At 40.3% G+C, this 19,975-nt stretch overlaps 1 long non-coding RNA gene across 1 annotated transcript in view; it reads right to left on the reverse strand.

The window, feature by feature from the left end:
* Positions 1 to 3,737: 3,737 nt before the first annotated feature.
* LOC132709701 (uncharacterized) overlaps positions 3,738 to 19,975 on the reverse strand; it is a 47,379-nt gene continuing 31,141 nt past the window's right edge. Inside the window, exons 2-3 of the long non-coding RNA XR_015731975.1 lie at positions 19,085 to 19,142; positions 3,738 to 4,074 (exon numbers count right to left, since the gene is read on the reverse strand). This is a non-coding gene — a long non-coding RNA (uncharacterized LOC132709701). The remainder of the gene's footprint in view (positions 4,075 to 19,084; positions 19,143 to 19,975) is intronic.

Here is a 19,975-nt window from a genome sequence, read left to right on the forward strand (position 1 = left end):
ATTTATTTATTTAATCAAATTTATATGCAAGTAGAAAAAATAGGGGCCATCTTTGGTGGCAAGGTAACAGCGTTCCGTGCACCTTTGGTGTTTAGTCATGCCAGCCACATAACCACAGAGATGTCTTCAGTCAGCGCTGGCTCTTTGGCTTTGAAACAGAGATGAGCACACTGCCCCCTAGAGTCAGGAATGACTAGCACATATGTGTGAGGGGAACCTTTACCTCTACCTTTTTATAAATGCCAAGGGAGGCAGAGTCAGTTTATCCAAATAATATGGTGCCAACTTTGAAATGGTTAAGGCCTGCTGCAGCCATTTTTCTGTTTCTCAGATTGCCACTCAGATTCCCCCCTTGTGGGAGGGGGGGGAGTCTGGAATGTCAGCCCAGATGACAAAAACAGACCATCCCATGGGAACCAAGGTCATCTCAACAGGTCCTGGCCAGAGAGTGAGGGGAGTTGCCAAGGAGATGCCAGAACACCTAATTGGACAATGTGACCTGTGACCATGATGGAGGGAACTATCTATTCTTTAATTATACTGAAACCACGGGAAATATTTAGAACTGGTTTTGTTTTTATTTGTGCCAAAACGATAATAAAACAGTTTTTTTGAGAAAGCTGAAAGTCTCGGAGTGCTGAATTGGTTGGGTTCATTAGCTGGAACCTTGACATATGGACTGTTGGTTCAGCTATTACTTTGTCCATCACTGCCCTGGTTTTTCAGAATGTACTTCCCACCAAGTGGAAACGTTTAACTTAAATGTTGGCTTTGAGAAAGACCCTATATGTTTGCCTTCAACATTGGGGTTCAAGCATGACAACCCTCTATGATGTTGTGATGCACATTTCTTCATATTTCTGTCATCATGTTTCGTACTGGACACATATGACAGCAGGCTTTTATTTGTTCATTTTAATTACAAATATATCTGATTTTATATTTCACTGTAAATTACTGGAGAAGAATGTTAGCAGAGCAAAGCAGAGATAACCAAGTTGCTTGGATGGTAAACTTTCTATTTAATTCCCAGTCTGTAGCTTGGAGCATTTTATCTTTAATTGGGACCGCAGGGACCTCATTGCTTAGTGACAGAATTTCTTTTTCCAATTACTTTCGTAAGTTGAGGTTAGCACAAGAACACCTCACTCCACCTCAGAATTTACCTCAAATATTTTTATTTGGGAAAAAAAAAAAAAAGACAAGCCAAATCTTATTCCTCAAATTGAATAACAGAAACTGAAAAGCTGGAATATGGAACATTGCAAAATATTCACCCTAACACTAGTTAAAAACTACTGATTGTTCTCAAAGTCTCATTCATGTGTAGAAAGTTAGCACCTACCCTTTTCCTAGAAGAATGAAATATTTTGAGGAATATTTTAAAAAGGCAGGGTAAAATATTTCCTCCAAAAGAGAAATAAAAAATCTTAAGGGAGACAGAAACTCAGAGCCCCAGCTCCCTGCCCTCCCAAGCAAATACTGAGTTGGGACAACTTTAGAAATGCAGATTTGGTAAACCATTATACCTTGCAGCAAGGTCTGAACAAAGGTAGGATTAGCCCTCAGCCACAACAGGAATTGCCCAATGCCCCTTCATTGCATCAGCAGTCCAAACCTGGGAGCTCAAAAAACCGACAGCACCGGCTATGACCCCTATAACAGTTAATAGAATACATGTTCTTGCACAGGAACAGGAAGTTCAAGTGCAAAGCCCAATAGAAGGTATAAAAGCCACCCATTCTCCACTCCATGTGGTCAGCTGCCCAGAATCACACGCGCTTGGTGCTTCTGCTTCATCAATAAATGGACCCTCTTTCCAATCAGCCTCCAGCCTCCATTTTGTTTCCAGTACCTTTCTCCCGGCTTGGACCTGGACTTGGATATTTCTTCCAACACATGCAAACTCCAGGACAAGAGAAAACGAGAAGCTGTGCTACCATCTGGTTTTTTCTCCTAACTTTTCCATGTTCTTGCCACAGTGATGAAGGAGGATATTAGACCACTAAATACTTCTGCATATCCATCTAATGAGTTCCGAAATAACATCTTTATCTGGTGAGTACAGTATATATTCTTAATGCATTGAATAATAGTGTTGACACATTATTTTTCATTCTCAGAGAATGGATGGGAGCAATTGCTATTGTAGGCAGATGGAGATGTTAGGAGATTTATCAGTTGGTAATAATCATCAAAAAATAAGTGCCAGTGAATGAACAGAGGCAGGAAGGAAGAGAAGAGAGTCAATTGAAAAGCTTTGGAAGAACTGGCCATCTGTAGATTTGTTGCAAAGTCATCCAGCTGTCCGTCAATCACTCAGCTCAATATGTTTGTCACCTCGCTGGTCAACACGAAACATGGATAGTTTTATAAAGATTCTTTTTTTTTTCCTTTGGCGTTCTCCAAGTTTCATTCTAACCTTTTCTTTAAGTGAAATTCAATAGCAGTAAATTAGTACTTACCATTGAAAAGAATGGAGTACTCATTTCTAAAGATCTAAGTGCCTGAGCCCATTGTAACAACATTGCCAAAAAGGCATTAAGAGTTGTTAACCTAATCTTGCGTAGCTTCTTCTCTGGTAATGTTGTACTATTAACTAGAGCATACAAAACATTTGCTAGACCAATTCTTGAATACAGCTCATCTGTCTGGAACCCGCACTGCAAATCGGACATAAATACAATCGAGAGAATCCAGAGATATTTTACGAGAAGAGTCCTCCATTCCTCTAACCGCAATAAAATACCTTATGCCACCAGACTCCAAATTTTGGGCTTAGACAATTTAGAACTACGCCGACTTCAGTCTGACCTAAGCATAGTACATAAAATTATCTGCCACAATGTCCTTCCTGTCAATGACTACTTCAGCTTCAACCACAACAATACATGAGCAAATAATAGATACAAATTAAGGTAAACTGTTCCAAATTCAATTGCAGAAAATATGACTTCAGTAACAGAGTGGTCAATGCCCGGAATGCACTACCTGACTCTTTAGTTTCTTCCCTAAACCCCCAAAACTTTAACCTTAGACTGCCTACTGTTGATCTCACCCCATTCCTAAGAGGTCTGTAAGGAGCGTGCATAAGTGCACCAGTGTGCCTACCGTCCCTGTCCTAATATTCCTTTTTACTTACTCTTTTCATGTATTCAAATTATGTTTATACTGTTACCTGTTATCTTATATATGCTTGACAAATAAATTTATGATTATGATTTAATCTGGTCTCTCTTTTTTTGTGAAACAATATTATTGCCAGGTAAGTACTGTTTTCTCAAACTTATTATACAGAGAGCAATGGTTTTAATTTTGTTTTTGCAAGATCGAAGTCAGCTGCATGGGTATGAGTGAGATTGATCGTGGAAAAATTAAGGAATTATATTTTTCTTTATATGGCAATCCTTGGAATTAATCTCTCAGGATTTGGGTGTCACTTCCTCTTCACTTGATGCATCCACAAATGAAATGTAAGGTGAAGCCATTAGAGTGCAGAAACTGAAAAGCTGGAATCTGATTCTAAACAAGCCACAGTCCAACGGTTGCAAGATAAAGATAGACAAGGAATAATATTATTAAATACATGGTTTTCTGCACCAGCTGCTCATTGTGTCTCAATGGGGGAAAGTTCGTCTGTGTTCAAGTCTTGACTTCATGAATAGCAATTCTTATCCAGGTTAAGGTTATAGCAAATCTGCCACACTTATCATGAAGTTGTAAATTCAATCCCGGTTTCAAACACTCACAAGCAGACTCATTGGGAGGATTGTATTAGAAGGAAGCAGAAAGGGAAGCAGTCAGAGATGAGACAAGTCAGTTAAGAAAGTTTGCAGCTAGGAATTATAAGAGAAAGAAGTCACAAAGGCCATCAGAGCCAGGCACTGTCCCAGCAGTTATGAACTTTACTAAAGACTCGTAGCTTCTGATGAAACTTGAGCATATCCGACCTTGATCTGATTTGGATTCTTTTAGTCTTGTCTCCTGTTGAGAAGTTGAGCAGTGAGGCTTTCTTGGCATCCTTAAGGATTGAGTGAATGGAGCTTTAAGGACTCTTGAATTGATGCAGTAGGCCTATTTCATAGAGTGGTGGAGAAACAAAGAATGATGATAAACCATCAAGCAAAATATGTAAGATTTTTGTTGATGCTCCCTACTGCTTCTTTGTTAATTGCCTGAAATTCCTGATAATTGACATTTGCAAAATGTATGTAATTTTCCTAATGGTGAGTAGTGTTGCAGACACAATCAATAACTTTCTTACTAAACAAAACTCCTAATCTATTATTAATAAGTTTTACAGTTCTATCATTGTGTCAAGCCTGCCTCCATTCAAATCTCAAGGGAAAAAAAAACCCACTCCCTTGAATTAGAAAAGAGGTACTTTTACTAAGTTTGAAACGATAGTAACGAAAGCAAGGAAAGATCTGATTCAAAACATACAAAGGTTACACATTGAAAGTCACCCCAAATCCCTCCCCCCAGTGTCCAGCACTGAGAGTCCAATCAACATCCAGTATGATGTTATGGGAAAGCTCCTCTTCAGGTATTTCTCGCATCTGGAACAGTGGTGGGTTTCAAATTTTTTTTACTACCGGTTCTGTGGGCGTGGTTTGGTGGTCATGGCATGGTTGGTGGACATGGCTTGGTGGGCGTGGCAGGGGAAGGATACTGAAGGATCTCCATTCCCACCCCACTCCAGGGGAAGGATACTGTAAAATCTCCATTCTGTCCCCAATCCAGGGGAAGGCTACTGGAAAATCCCCATTTCCTCCTGATCAGCTGGGAATTGGGAGGCAGAGAATAGTCAGAATTTTTACTACCGGTTCTCTGAACTATTCAAAATTTCTGCTACCGGTTCTCCAGAACTGGTTAGAACCTGCTGAAACCCACCTCTAATCTGGAATCTCAGGACGGTTGGCCTTGACAAAATATAAACTCCACTCAGCAGCGCCATAATTCATGAGTACAAACCTCCCTTCCAGTTCTCATGGGACTACTACACACCAGCTCACTTCCCCATCGCAAATACCCATACCTCCTCCCCATTTCTACAGCAGCAGAAACCCATGCTGGAGATCCGGCTGACACATTGTTTCTTCCTCCTCTCCATATCTCAATACAAGGAATCTCAAAACCACCCTTTTCGCGATGTCATTCTCCAGTCCACATTGCAAGAATCCCTACCTCTAGGAACTATTCAGAATCTTGAGCTTCTCTGACATACATGTGGCTTAGTAGTCAGAAATTGAACTCATTTGGAAATAGACATCTCCAAGAAAGGTCAGCTTTCCTGATGAGACCCCACTATCTCTTTACTTTCAATCAATTTATTATCAGAATGGTTTTGCATCTTTAACAGCATTCAGGCTTGTTGTCTGTTGCCCATTGCCCCAGTTATTCCTTAATAATAATAATAACTTTATTGTCATTGTACGTGTATACACAGTATACCCATATAACGAAATTTACTTAACACCCAAAGACCAGGTCCAACGCACATAACAATCCCCAAACACACTCCCACCCACCACAATTCCCCACCCCTGAACCACCCAAAAATCCACACAACAGACCAAGTAATGCTGTCCAACAGCTCACTGATGGTGGCCCTTTAGTTCATTGTTGAGTGCAATTATAGCTCTGGGATAAAAACTATTCAGAAAACATGTGGTCCAAGTTTTAATTGTTCTGTATCTTCTGCCAGAAGGCAATAGTCCAAAAAGATTGTAAGCAGGATAGGAAGAGTCTCTGAGAATATTATGCAACTTTCTCAAACAGCAAGATTCAAAGATGTCGTCCAGGGCTAGTAGTTGGAGTCCGATGATATTCTGGGCAGTTTTAATGATTCTCTGCAGAGCTTTTTTGTCTGCTACAGAGCTGCTCCCATACCATGCAAGAATGCGGTATGTCAGAGCACTCTCAATGGTGCTGTGATAGTAGGACAGAAGTAGATGCTGAGATAGATTTATCTTCCTGAGCATTCTCAGGAAGTACAGCCTCTTCTGTGCCTTCTTCACAAGCATGTTAGCATTCATAGTCCATGAGAGATCCTTCGAGATATAAATGCCCAGAAATTTAAAACTACCCACCCTCTCTACCTCCTCACCATTTTTGTACAATGGTAAATGTACATCTCTCTTCCTCCTGAAGTCAATTATAAGTTCTTTAGTTTTTGTGGTGTTAAGTGTGAGATTATTTTCATTACACCACAATGTCAGCCCTTGTACTGACATTTAACCAGGGGTGAAATGTAAAATTTGTTACTACCGGTTCTGTGGGCGTGGCTGGGGGGGGGGGGTAATGTGACTGGGTGGGCGTGGCCAACTTTTTTTTTTTTTAACTTTTCAAAGCATTTTTTCATCAAATGTAAAAAATGCTTTGAAAAGCCTCTGCCAATCAGGCAACACAGCTGAAGGTTGACTCAGCCTTCCATCCTTTCAAAGGTAGGTGAAATGAGGACCCAGATTGTGGGGGCAATAAACTGACTTTGTATAAATATACAAAAGTATGAAGGCTATTGCTTAATGCAGTGTTAGCCGCCCTGAGTCTCCGGAGAAGGCCAGCATAAAAAAGCAAGACTTGAACAAACACTATCTATATTGCACTGGAGCTTCCTAGCAACATATTGGAACCACAGTTTTATGGACTGTAAAAAAGAAGATTATAATCATCTACTTCTATTATGCTATTATGCTACTGCCATCCAATTTTAAGAGATTTAGAGATGAGCTCTAATAAACAATTATGTATAAGTAACTTTAGGCACTCAGGCATCTTTGCCACTGATGTGGTATTTTCTATCCATCTGAACATTATCTGAAATGCTGCATCTCCATTTGTTAGGGAAGCGCTTGGTTATTTTTCAATGTGTCAACTGTTGTACATCTTGTCCATCTATTCAAAGAACAGGTTCTTTCTCTTGTTCTCCGCAGATAATTTTTTTTTGTAAAGTTAAATTTCCGCAATACACATAATGGTTCACTCCATAGGAAGAGGTTGTAAGGCCATAATTCATGCTAAAGGTTACCCAACTAAGTATTAAGTGACGTGATAATTTTTGTATATCTCGTTTTTTCTATGGTGATAATTTTTGTATATCTCATTTTTTCTACGTGTTTTATAATTTTACGGTACTACTCCAAAAAAAAAAAAAAAAGGTGTTATTAACTAGGTTTAGAAAATACACTTTTCCCAAAAGGTTTTCACAATTTTGGCCACTACTGTATATACCGCTTTACAGTGCTCTACAGCTCTCTCTAAGTAGTTTACAGAGTCAGCATATTGCCCCCAACAATTTGGTTCCTCATTTTACCACCTCTGAAGGATGGAAGGCTGAGTCAACCTGTGAGAATTGAACTGCCAAATTTCAGGCAGCCGGCAATCAGCAGAAGTAGCCTGCAGTACTGCACTCTAACCACTGCACCACCGAGGCTCAAAAATTATGTTGCAGTGGTTGTGGCATCATGACAGCAGTCAAATCAGGCAATGACACCACATTTCTTAGGGAAGAGCGAAGGATGTTCTACCTTTGAAGGAACTGGGGAAGTGAGCCCACGTAAGTGAAAGCTGCTTCTTTCTTCCTCACCCCAAATTGTGAGGGAGACGTTTCTCACAGATCGAAAGCCAGAACTACAAAATGGTTCCTGCGCTTAGTCTGCCAATAAATCTGGTACAATAAAATTGTGCCGGGCGGTGGATTGCACCGCCTGCAATCAATGGCTTCTCTCAAAGAATGTGTCAAGGCACAGCCTCTATTTACCCACCTCCATCCTAAAAGCCTGCTGCACCAGCTTGTACACAGATCATTTCAGACGTGCTGGGAAAACATGTTGACAAAAGAAGTCATTCTGCTGCAAAGTGCAAAGCCAAGCCTCCTGTGCACATGGTAATTACCAATCAATTTCACATAAATAGCAAAACTTAGTCCCATTATGCTAATTTGCCTCAAAATTGAAGGAATTGTTTAAACGTGGGTGAAAAGAAGTCCAGTGCTTGCCAAGTTGTTACTGCCAAGTGGGGGAAAAGACAATTTCAGAAGTAGAAGCAAAGGAATGTAGGAAAATCACACATAGATACACCCGTTTACATGCTTACATGAAAGTCAGTTTCACCGGAAATAATGAGACCTACTTCTGGGTGCGCTTTAAGGTGTTGGTTCTCATCTTTAAAGCGCTCCATGGCTTAGGGCCAGGGTATTTGCGAGACCGCCTGCTGCTACCGATAACCTCCCACCGGCCAATACGCTCTCACAGAGAGGGCCTCCTCGGGGTGCCCTCGGTCAGGCAATGTCGGCTGGCGGCCCCCAGGGGGCGAGCCTTCTCTGTGGGGGCACCCGCCCTGTGGAATGAGCTGCCTCCTGGAATACGATTGATCCCGGACCTCCGGGCCTTCCGTAAAGCCCTGAAGACGTTTTTATTTCATCAAGCCGGCCTAGCCTAAATGGTTTTTAATTGGGATTTTAAATTTTATGGATTTGGGGTTTTAAATTTGGGTAGCCAATGATTTAATTCTTTTAATTATCTTAACTTTTGCATTTGTATGTTTTTTAATTTTGGCTGTTCACCGCCCTGAGTCCCTTCTGGGAGAAGGGCGGTATACAAATTAAATAAATAAATAAATAAATAAATAAATAAATATTTATTTATTTTATGAGCCGTGGTGGCGCAGTGGTTAGAATGCTGACTGCCAGCTTCCTGCAATTTGGCAGATCGAATCTCACCAGGCTCAAGGTGGACTCAGCCTTCCATCTTTCCAAGGTGGGTAAAATGAGGACCCCGATTGTTGAGGAAAATCTGCTGACTCTGTAAACCGCTTAGAGAGGGCTGTAGAGCACTGTGAAGTGGTATATAAGTCTAAGTGCTATTGCTATTGCTATTTTGAGTGTTCAGGATCGTATTGTGAGAAAGGAAAGGTAAAACAATAAGCATCTGCCCCAAAAAACTAAACAGCAGGCAAAGCAATTGGGAGAAAATGTTACTCAAAGTCTTATAGGAAAAAAAACATTCAAGCCCTTATTAAGCCCTTAGAGAGAGCTGTAAAACACTGTGAAGCGGTATATAAGTCTAAGTGCTATTTCTAAGTGCTAAGTGCTATTTTACTTATATTTTTAGAGCAGCTCAATTCAACAAACTCAATTCTAGGAAGACATGTCCTTCTTTCTGTCCTCATGTCCTCTGTGTCATTCATGTAATAGGACTTTGCAATTATTCACAGTATAACTGTTAATAACGTATATGAGATGGGTAGCTACTGTATATAAATTTTAATAAGTATTGTGGAATTTCCAAAGATAACTGATAGGACTCTTGGCTCATAACACATCAGATTTAACAGTGGTTGCAAAGAAGAAAATATGGATAATTGATGTACCAATTCAAGGGGACAGTAGAATAGGAGACAAAGAATTGGAGAAGGATCAAGATTTGAAAAAGTTGAATGATTATGGCATAAAACAGTTGTGGTGGTCCCAATGTGATTATTGGCACATTGGGTGCTATACCCAAAAATTTTGGATAGCACATCTGACAAAATTTCCATCTATCAGTTACAAAAGGCCACACTATTTGGATACGCATATGCTACTATGCTGATACATGATGACATACTTCCTGGGAAGAACTCTATGCATATGAAAGTCAACACCAGCCAGAGAACTGCAGCTGTGATTTCACACTGCTATGTATATAATAATAATTAATTATAATGAACAATACCTTTCATCCATGCAGTAATGTTGACACACTCTATTTACCAAGGAAAATTGGGTGAGCGTTGAATGTTGTAAGTACACCAGACAGTTGAAGAAGTAAAAAGGGCATTGGAGGATGACAATAAAGAAGAAGCACCAAAGCTAGTACACCATGAAATCTTACTTAGTACTGGAGAGATTGAACTGATCTCACTGACAGGATGACAAAACAACAATGATGGTGCATTAGAAGATCTTTAAGAAATACTAGGCTCCTGCAATAAAGAACTGAAGGGACCACAAATAGACAAAGTAACAGAAAATGAAGAAGTCAGAGCTTTGGGATTTTAGAATTAAAACAGACAATCATCTGCCACACAACACCTCAGACTTAACAATTATCAATAAAAAAGACAAAAAAAAAGACCTCGATAATGGACATTGTACCAACTGAAGACAGCAGAATAAAAAGAAAGAACTGAAGAAAATCACAAAACACTAAGATCATCAAACAGAAATAGAATAACTGTGGCAAAAGAAAGCAAAGACTTAACAGTTGTTGATAAGAAAGACAAAAAAGTCTGGATAGTAGCAATAGACTGGATAGTAACAATATCTAGAGGGTAGAAAAGAAGAGAAAGAACTGGAGGAAAATCACAAAATATAAATACCTGCAAATAGAAGTAGAATGAGTATGCCAAAAAAAGCAAAAATAGCACCAATAGTAATGGGCACCTTGGGTGCAATCTCAAAACATCTGGAGCATCACTTGAACACTACTGACAGTGACAAAATCACCATCAGTCAGTTGAAAAAGACAGCTTTATACTTGGAACAGCTTGCTACCTGCAACAATAAATAATATCTGCCTATCCCAGACCTTTTTGGAAGGACTCGATCGGTGGACCAAAGCGCCAAATTCAGTATAAACCTCAGGCTTAATGCTGCCATCAACCATAATAATGGCAACAGCTTTCATCCTGCAATTTTACCTTTAACACCATCAAACTACATCTGCCTGTCCTAGGCCCTTGGGAAGGACTTGATAGAAGGATAAAAATGCTGAATCCAGTCTAAACATCTGGATGAGACCAATAATAATTTCTCAGGATCGGGAATGAGAATCTGTGATTCTCCAATACCGTTGAACCACAATTCCCATCTTTTTTGGCCTTTCAGGACTCATAGAGTTTGGATTCTTTACAACTTTTGGGAGACTGTAAGTTTTCTATCTGTGCCCTCAGTTGTGGAAGAGATCAATTTGCGCAGCAAATATAATAACAAGATACAATAACTATAATTGATTAAAGATGGTAATTAAATAAAACCAGAAGGAAGAAAATATAGTGAATGGTTGACTTTAAAAGGTCATCAAACTTCCAAATCTTTGACCTCCATTATCTGGTTGATGAAGATCTACCAGTAGTTCTCCACCTGAAAATATACCAAACAGTGTATGTGTGTTGACAGTCAGCACCATAGGTTTTTGATGAGCACCTGCAATTAAAGTAGTTAAGGACCCATGACAGATAGAAAGAAAATTATAACGATCACTAACCCAAATAACATATGTTGAAAGCAGTGGTGAAATCTAAAATTCGTTACTACCAGTTCTGTGGGCATGGCTTGGTTGGGGGGCGGGGGGGCGGCAATGTGACTGGGTGGGCATGGCCAATATTTTTTTTGGTTACTTTTAAAACCATTTTTTCTACAACCTCTTTGGTGAAGAGGTTGTAAAAAAATGCTTTCAAAAGGCTCTGATGATCCCAGCTGAGTTGCCTGATCGGCAGAGGCTTTTTTTAAAAAGCCTCTATTGATCAGGCAACTCAGCTTCGATCATCATAGGCATTTAAAAGAAAAAAAGGGTTTTTTTCTTTTAAAAGCCTTTGACGATCCCAGCTGACTTGCGCGATCATCAGAGGCTTTTTTTTTTACTTTTAAAAGCATTTTTTCGGCCGAAGAGATTGTAGAAAAAATGCTTTTAAAAGTAAAAAAAATGTCTCTGATGATTGTGCAGCTCAGCTGAGCATGGGGGTGGGGGCAGGGATTTTTGCTACCGGTTCTCCGAACCACCCGCCTCCATTGCTACCGGATCAGGTGATCCGGTCCGAACCGGGAGCATTTCACCCCTGGTTGAAAGTATCTTCATTGAAGGTTATGAACTGAATTTTATCATCGTGGTCCAATGCAAGTTGGCAGAGAAATGGGCCAAATGGCCATGCCCATCCCCATTTTAGCAAAGGGGAAAAAAGTCACGATATGTCACGTGACGACAATGTGACACTGCGAGGTTGACACCCCTGGTCTAGTGCTTTGAGAGAATGACTGGCCCAAAGTCACCCTGTCAGCTGCTTCTCTGCCAAGAGAAAACTAGAATGAGGGTCCCTCTCCCCTAAGCCAGCCCCTTAATCTTTGACTCTATTGGCTTTAACACACTAAATTTTATTTAAGAAATATGCATATGTTATGTAAGGAATATGTATGCGCTTAAAGCTTCAGTAATCTGGGATGTGTTGAGAGAGGAAAGGAAATGAAACATTTATAATTGGGGAATGTTGCCTAATGAGATTTTTACTACCAGTGTAAATTTGTTTCAAGCTGAATTTTTATCTTGAGAATTCTGAATGTACAGATCACCAGCTTGTTCCCAGTATGTAGTCAAGCTTCTCTATGCCTCTTTTGCTCTTACTCTCTCCCTCCTCTCCTCTCTTTTTTTCCTTCCCGTGAAAATGGCCCCTTCTGGCAAACTGAAGGCAATTGAAGCTGAGTTTAATTAGCTGCCTTCTGTAAATATGCCATTATTCTTCTCACTCAGTACCGGAGTTATATTTACAAAGGGAACAGATAGCAATAATTATTTGGGGCTGTAGTTAGTCAGTAATAGTTAATGTTTGGGTGTAATCGAGAGGAAATTAAGACAAGTGTGCTCTTTGCTGTTGGGAGAACCGTGTGTGTGTGTGTCTGTGTGTGTGTGTGTGTGTGTGTGTGTGTGTGTGTGTCAGCCAACAGCAAAAGCACCTGGATTTTCAGTCACAAACCAGACATATGGAGGTCTAATCAAAGAGGTAAATATTTGTCCTGCACCTCACACCCTTTGGGTTTATATTTTAATTAATTATAAAATGTTCTCAGGTAGAAGTCCTTATTATCAATTAAAAGAGCACCTTTGGAAAGAATGTAACCAAGCATTATTTGATTGGACAGAACAGCTTTTCAAGCCCATTAGTGTCCAAATGTGTTGAATTCTGAATTCTGGAAATTCCAGCAAATCTGTCTTATGCTGGTGTTTTCTGTGGGAAACAGGTATCTCTCTCTCTCTCTCTCTCTCTCTCTCTCTCTCTCTCTCCCTCCCTCCCTCCCTCCCTCCCTCTCCCTCTCCCTCTCCCTCTCCCTCTCCCTCTTCCTCCCTCCCTGTCTCTCTCTCTCTCTTTCTCTTTCTCTGTCTCTCCCCCTCTCATCTCCCCCCCCTCTCTCTCTGTCTCATGTGTGTGTTTGTGTGTGTTCCCGCTTGAACCATTTCCAAAAACAGGCAAGGGTTGGTGTTTGTTTGTTTTTTGCTGATGTTGTTCTTTCTTCTTCCTTGGGTGGTATTTACCATATTTAAATCAAGAGTCATTTCAGGTTCCCAGATAAATGAAGCTCTTTTGTCCCCCTGTTGTGGTTCCCTGTTGGCTGAACCCACCACTGGCTGGCCCCACCCCTCGCCCTCCCCTCCCAGTCATTCCTCGCTTGGCCTGAGAAGATAAGGGCGATGGCGGGCGATGGAGACTCGCTCCATATTCCAGAGCCGGAGTGAAGAGTCTCTGTACTTGCCATCTCTTGCAGATGCTTCTTCCGGCACTTGTTGGTGCTGCGCACACCTTGGTCGTTCGGGGAGATGCGCGACTTGCTCTCCGCCCCAGGACATTGGCTTGGCCTGGCTGCGGCTAATGCCACTGCTGTTGCTACCTACATAGCCTGCCCGCTGCTCTCACAGTGCCTTGCGCAGTACAGTTAAATTTAGCGTACTTCACAATGGGGGAGATGGTGTCCCCTCCTCCTCCTGGAGCCCATTACAATGCAGGGCATTGGTCGCAACTGGGCTGGGCCAGTGTCTTGGGGTGGAGAGCAAGTCGTGCATCTGCCTGAGCGACCGAAGTATGCGCAGCACCAACAAGGGTTGGAAGAAGCACCTGCGAGATATGGCAAGTACAGAGGTGCTTCGCATCCACTCTGGAATATGGAGAGAGTCTCCATCCCCCACCGTTGCCCTTACCTTCTCAGGCCAGGCAACGAGTGACTGGGTGGGGAGGGCGAGGGGAGGGGCAGGGCCAGCCAGTGGTGGGTTCAGCCAACAAGGAGGTATAGCAGGGGGATGAAAGAGCCACATGCGGCTCTGGAGCTGCAGGTTGCAGACACCCAGTATATATTGTACACCGAAGAGCCTAGAACTGTCATAAATGCATTCAGGGTTTGTTTTTTGTTTTTGTTTTTGTTTTTGTTTGTTTTTTTTTTAGAAAGAGTGAAGGGATCTTTCAGTCATCTCATAAAATTTAGAAAGTAAGCGCAACTTCCATCTATACTTTATTCTGATATGGTGCTATTTTTTATTTTTTTTTAAAGTTCAGAACCAAAATTTCCTTGATCACAAATTTGCCTCCCAAAGTGGGCAATTAAACAGAATAGACCTATCTGCTAATCCTACTGTATGCTAATAGTTGTTTTTTTTTTGGTTTATTTGTTTGTTTGTTGTTGGAATAAAGTAAGAAAAGCAGATCTGAAATAGAAGAAAGGAGAGAATTGCATAACATGCAACAGGGGGAAAAAAATTACAGGCCAATGTGGAATAGCATATATTCCCAGAGAAGGAAAATTTATTTCTGTGAAAATAATTCATAGCAAAACTGCTTTGAAAGTTTTATCAAAGTTCAGAGAGTCACAAACCTGATCGACATAATACTTTCTAAATTGGAGCCACTTTGCTTAGCATGGGGTATTGAATATATTATTGTATAAAAGAATGAATTCTTTGAAGTATACTTTCTAGGGCAGAAAAAGGATATCTCTTCAAAATATACTTTGTTTATTAAAACTGTTTTCTAAAATACACATCTAAAGAGCTCCATTAATCTTGTAAGAAGAAAGCTAAGAACTTCCAGGCACATAATGATCTATAAGTCATACTGTGGATTGCATATATAGAACAACTGGATAGCAGGATATTCGGTATGTGAGGAATATACAGAGCTTACAACATACTCACCTCTTATTATCAGAAAAACACAAAAGACCAAACAGCCTCCTGGGTGCCCATTTGAGATAGAATGAATTCTCACTTCACCTATTATGTAGATGAAATGCTAAAAGTGGTCCTTTGTGGACCTGATCCTATAGAGAGGAAAACCATCAAAATCAAACAATGTATTAATTTTTCTACACAATGGAATTTGCACTAGAAATTGTTTCTATTTTGCACAATCGCTAGAGATTTGTCTTCTGTAGGTTAGAAGAAGCTGTTATTTGTTCAAAGTTGCAGGTATCCTTTTTGTGACCTTCCACAAGCAACAAAAGTTTACATAAATCAACAATCAATTCTCAAATTTAGCAAGAGAACTAGCATTCACTCCCACATTTTTTTTAAAAAACAACAAAAAAAAAGTCAGCTTTGATGAGTTATTTGTTGCAATTTGATTTGGGAGTTTCTTCTGTAGGTACATTTTTGGCATTATTTTTTTGAATAGTTTGTAATTCTGGTAATTACTGGTCATCCATCACTTTTTGGTTGAAAAGACAGGTACCAATTGTCTCTCCCCCAAGGCGAGGCAAACCCTGTCTGCTTTTCTAGTATCCACAAAACTGCTTGTATAATTTTTTTGTGATAAACAAAATAAAAACGATCTTGGTACAACCCACAATTTCCATCGTTCTGCAAGACAATTATTAAGTGAGTCATCATGCCCAGTGTTGCAACCTTATTTTTGCCACAGTTAAACGTATCACTGAAGTTATTAAGTGAATGAAGAGGTTATACTTCATTAAGGGATTTCCCAGTGGTGGGATTCAAATAATTTAACAAATTTCTCTGCCCTAATGACTGGCTGTGTGGGTGTGGCCATGCTGGGTGTGACCAGGGTGTGTGACAGGCAGCACTCAGTCTCCTCCACCTGCCTGGGAACATAAACGGGCCATGGGGAGGGCACACTGGCCACCCCCATGCCTCATTTTGGGCCTAGTAGGCCTCCCTGCAGTCTCCTGGGAAGAAAAATGGACCACAGAGGGGCCACGCCGCAACCCCCGGCATCCCGTTTTGGACCTAGTAAGTTTCCCTGCATTTACCTGGGAGCCAAAATGGGGTGAGTGGGGACTTCTGGAAGGGTTGGGATGAGGAGAGGCGGGGAGGGGCCAGCCAGCAATTTAACAACCGGTTTGGCTGAAGTGGTGCGAACCGGTTGAATCCCACCACTGGACTTAACCCATTGACTTTGGTTGTCAGAAAATGGCTGGCAAGGACACAAACGGTGATCAAATGACCCTGGGATCCCGCAACCATCATAAATTATGCCGGTTGCCAAGTGCCCAAATTTCAATCACATGACTGTGGGAATGTTGTAATGGGCGAGAGAACCAGATGTAAATCGCTTTTTGTCAGTGCTGTTTTAACTTCAAATGGTCACTGAATGAATGCTTGTGAGTCGAGGACTACCTGTATAATAGTTTTAAAGAGTTACCAGGTATTTTAAAATGTTGTGATTTGTTATACCTCTTTGAGAAGACTCCGTGGATCACAAGCTCAAGAATGAAAAGATGGACAATGGCTGTTTCAATCATGACTGGTCTTCATCAGTGGAACACAAGGGTGAAATCCACTAGGTTCTGACAGGTTCTAGAGAACCGGTAGTGGAAATTTTGAGCAGTTCAGAGAACTGGCAAATACCACCTCCGGCTGGCCATAGAGTGGGGTGGGAATGGAGATTTTGCAATATCCTTCCCCCAGGAGTGGGGAGAGAATGGGGATTTTGCAGTATCCTTCCCCTGCCATGCCCACCAAGCCACGCCTACAGAACCAGTAGTAAAAAAATTTGGATTTCACCACTGGTGGAAGAGCTTGCTCCCGAAGTTTTGGATGCTCTAACCCTAGAGGCTTTAAAGAAGAGATTGGACAACCATTTGTCTGAAATGGTATAAGGTTTTGTCTATGGTGATTCTCAGTCATCCGGGTCATAGTTATCCCAAAGGTGCTTTTTTCGAGAGGCAACTGGACTTTCTTGAAGAATCTCACCAGGCTCAAGGTTGACTCAGCCTTCCATCCTTTCAAAGGTAGGTGAAATGAGGACCCAGTTTGTGGAGGCAATAAGCTGACTTTGTATAAATATACAAAAGTATGAAGGCTATTGCTTAACGCATTGTAAGCTGCCCTGAGTCTCCGGAGAAGGGCGGCATATAAATTAAAGCAGAAGAAGAAGAAGAAGAAGAAGAAGAAGAAGAAGAAGAAGAAGAAGAAGAAGAAGAAGAAGAAGAAGAAGAAGAAGAAGAAGAAGAAGAAGAAGCTTGTATGAGAAATGAAACATCTTCAAAGAAAAGCAAGAAAGTTCAATTGCCTCTTGAAAAAGCCACCTTTTGGACAGGTATAAGTTTTCCTGCTTGAGCAACGCGCTGGAAGAACTCCAAGATCTCTTCCAACTCTCTTCCAACTCTGCTATTTATAAATTACCATGTCAGCAATGCAAGGCAACAAAGCAAGGCAAAGCAGAAAGCTGCGTTCAATTAAAAAAAAAAAACAACACTGAACTGTTTGGTTCTTCTTAGTATTCTAAAATCTTCCAGTGGAAAAGAAGAAAGAGGATAGAGAAACATGTCCAACGACTGGCAGCTCTATCTTCCAATCAAATACCCACTATTGGTTGTTAAAATCTCCACATCTCAGGTGGTTGATACAAAGAATTTGAGAGTTTAGCTTTTCACTTTTTCCCACCTCCCATTTTTAAAAATAACAAGAAATTGCAGGAACTTTGCTAGCATAAGGGCCATCATCTGGTTTAATGTAAAAGATGAGTGAATTAATCTTACTAATAGAGAGTTAATAAATCTCTAATCCCAACACTCAGTTCCAATCAGTTCCAATCCATTCACAAAATAACATCATGTTTCCTTGCCATTCCCAGTTTCTTTTGCCAAAACCTTTCTCCACTTTTCTCTTTCAAATTTGCCACAAATATTTTTCATCATAAAGTCCACTTTTGCTGCAAACTTTATTATAAAGTAAGGTAAAAGTTCCCCTCGCACATATGTGCTAGTCGTTCCCAACTCTAGGGGGCGATGCTCATCTCCGTTTCAAAGCCAAAGAGCCAGCGCTGTCCAAAGACGTCTCCGTGGTCATGTGGCTGGCATGACTCAATGCCAAAGGCACACGGAACTCTGTTACCTTCCCACCAAAGGTGGTCCCTATTTTTCTATTTGCATTTTTTACGTGCTTTCGAACTGCTAGGTTGGCAGAAGCTGGGACAAGTAACGGGAGCTCATCCCGTTATGCAGCACTAGGGATCTGAACTGCCAACCTTTTGATCAACAAGCTCAGCATTTTAGCCACTGAGCCACCGCATCTCTCAAAGTTTATTATAGTGTACCTCAAAAAAAAAAAATGTTATGAGCACCTTTCAGAAATGGATTTAAAGATTTGTAGATGAAATGTCCCTGAACTGATTTCTATTGAGTTTAGCACCTACTTACAATAGAGATAAAAGTGTCTCTTGGAGGAAGCTTATACATTAAATATTGAAGTGTTTCTGCCAGGGTCATTTTGCTTTTCAAACCACAATCAGCATAGACTGTGCTGACACTGCAGAGAAAGGGGTGGGGGGAATAGTGTTGGTACAACTAGGAGACTCTTTAGTCAATACACAATCACAATCCAATTATCCAACTTTCCATCAAATATCATCTTCTCACTTGCTCATTTTATTTAATGTGAAGATGAACATGTGAACCGAGCCCTACATAATTCTGTCCCCATCGTCAATTAGGTCATACTTTCTGCCCCTCTTCACTGACTGATGTTTGATCCATCCCACTGTCATCTAAACCTCTAAATGTTTTCATATGAATGCATTGTTTTTTTTGTTTTAATTTTTTTTAAAAAAAATTACAAACATTTCAAATCAATGCGTGAACAGTGTGGCACCTGAGTGTCATACATTTAATACAAATAAAACTAGTAAAATTAATCATAGTTATTACATTCAATCTACTTATATATTTCTAATAATGATACACAATTATAATAAATTGCAATCTGTCATTGTTCAATTATTCCATATTTTCTCTTATTGTTACTTTATTTTATTACATAAAAGTGTCTACACTAACATTCCCCTTTCTCTTATTTCTATCACTTATTCTAACTTTTAATCATATCACCTTTTACTGAAAAAACATGTTCTTTTTATCCTGCCTGGCTTCTATTCGTGTCACCTACCTGAAACAAAGAAAAGAAAAAGAAAAGAAAAGAAAAGAGAGAGAGAGAGAAAAGGAAAAGCAAATCAGAACAACAACAAAAAGAAATCATTTATCCATCATTTCTTGCCCGATTCAATACTTTGGTTGCTATGTTTTTTTAAATTTGCCTCCCAGCTTCCTCTCTAGGATCTTTATTATCTCTATCTGTAACTGCTTCTTAACTATTCAATCTGGGTATTTCATTGATTGCATTGTTGACTTGCAAACCAAGGCCATTAAGATTGTTCTTAAACCACTATCATGTGGCCACAGAAAATGTAATACATTTGTAAAGCCAGTTCAAGGAAAAGACAAAACTTTGATTTCTTTCCTTCTGAATGCACTAATCCTGGGTTCATCATCATCCCTCACGAAGTACCCCCATTGGGATGAGACCTCATGATTGTGAACTTTTAAAAATGCATTCTTTCAGCATTTTTATTTATTCCACTGTGCCATTGAGGCTGCCTAGTTAAATTTTATTATTTATTCTGGTTTTCTTCTAGGAGTAAATGTCATTAAGTGTGCTAGGGTTTTTAATGTGAATAGCCAGATGTAGGATTGCAGTGCAAGTATATCTGATGTTCTTGAAATGGAAGACTTGAGGCTGAAGGGGTCAGAGATAACAACATCAATGATATGGAGAGGACATATGAACCAAATATGAGCTGTTTATTCATAGATAGACTGCTCTGCTTCTACCTGGGCTAATGATTAAGGCTCCAGGCTAGAAACCAGGAGATGGTGAGTTCTAATCCCACTTTAGGCATGAAAGCCAACTTGGTGACTTTTGAGCCAGTCACTCTCTTTCAG

The sequence above is a fragment of the Pantherophis guttatus genome, chromosome 2 (assembly GCF_059756535.1).
Source record: "Pantherophis guttatus breed Tessera chromosome 2, ASM5975653v1, whole genome shotgun sequence".
Taxonomy (NCBI): domain Eukaryota; kingdom Metazoa; phylum Chordata; class Lepidosauria; order Squamata; family Colubridae; genus Pantherophis; species Pantherophis guttatus.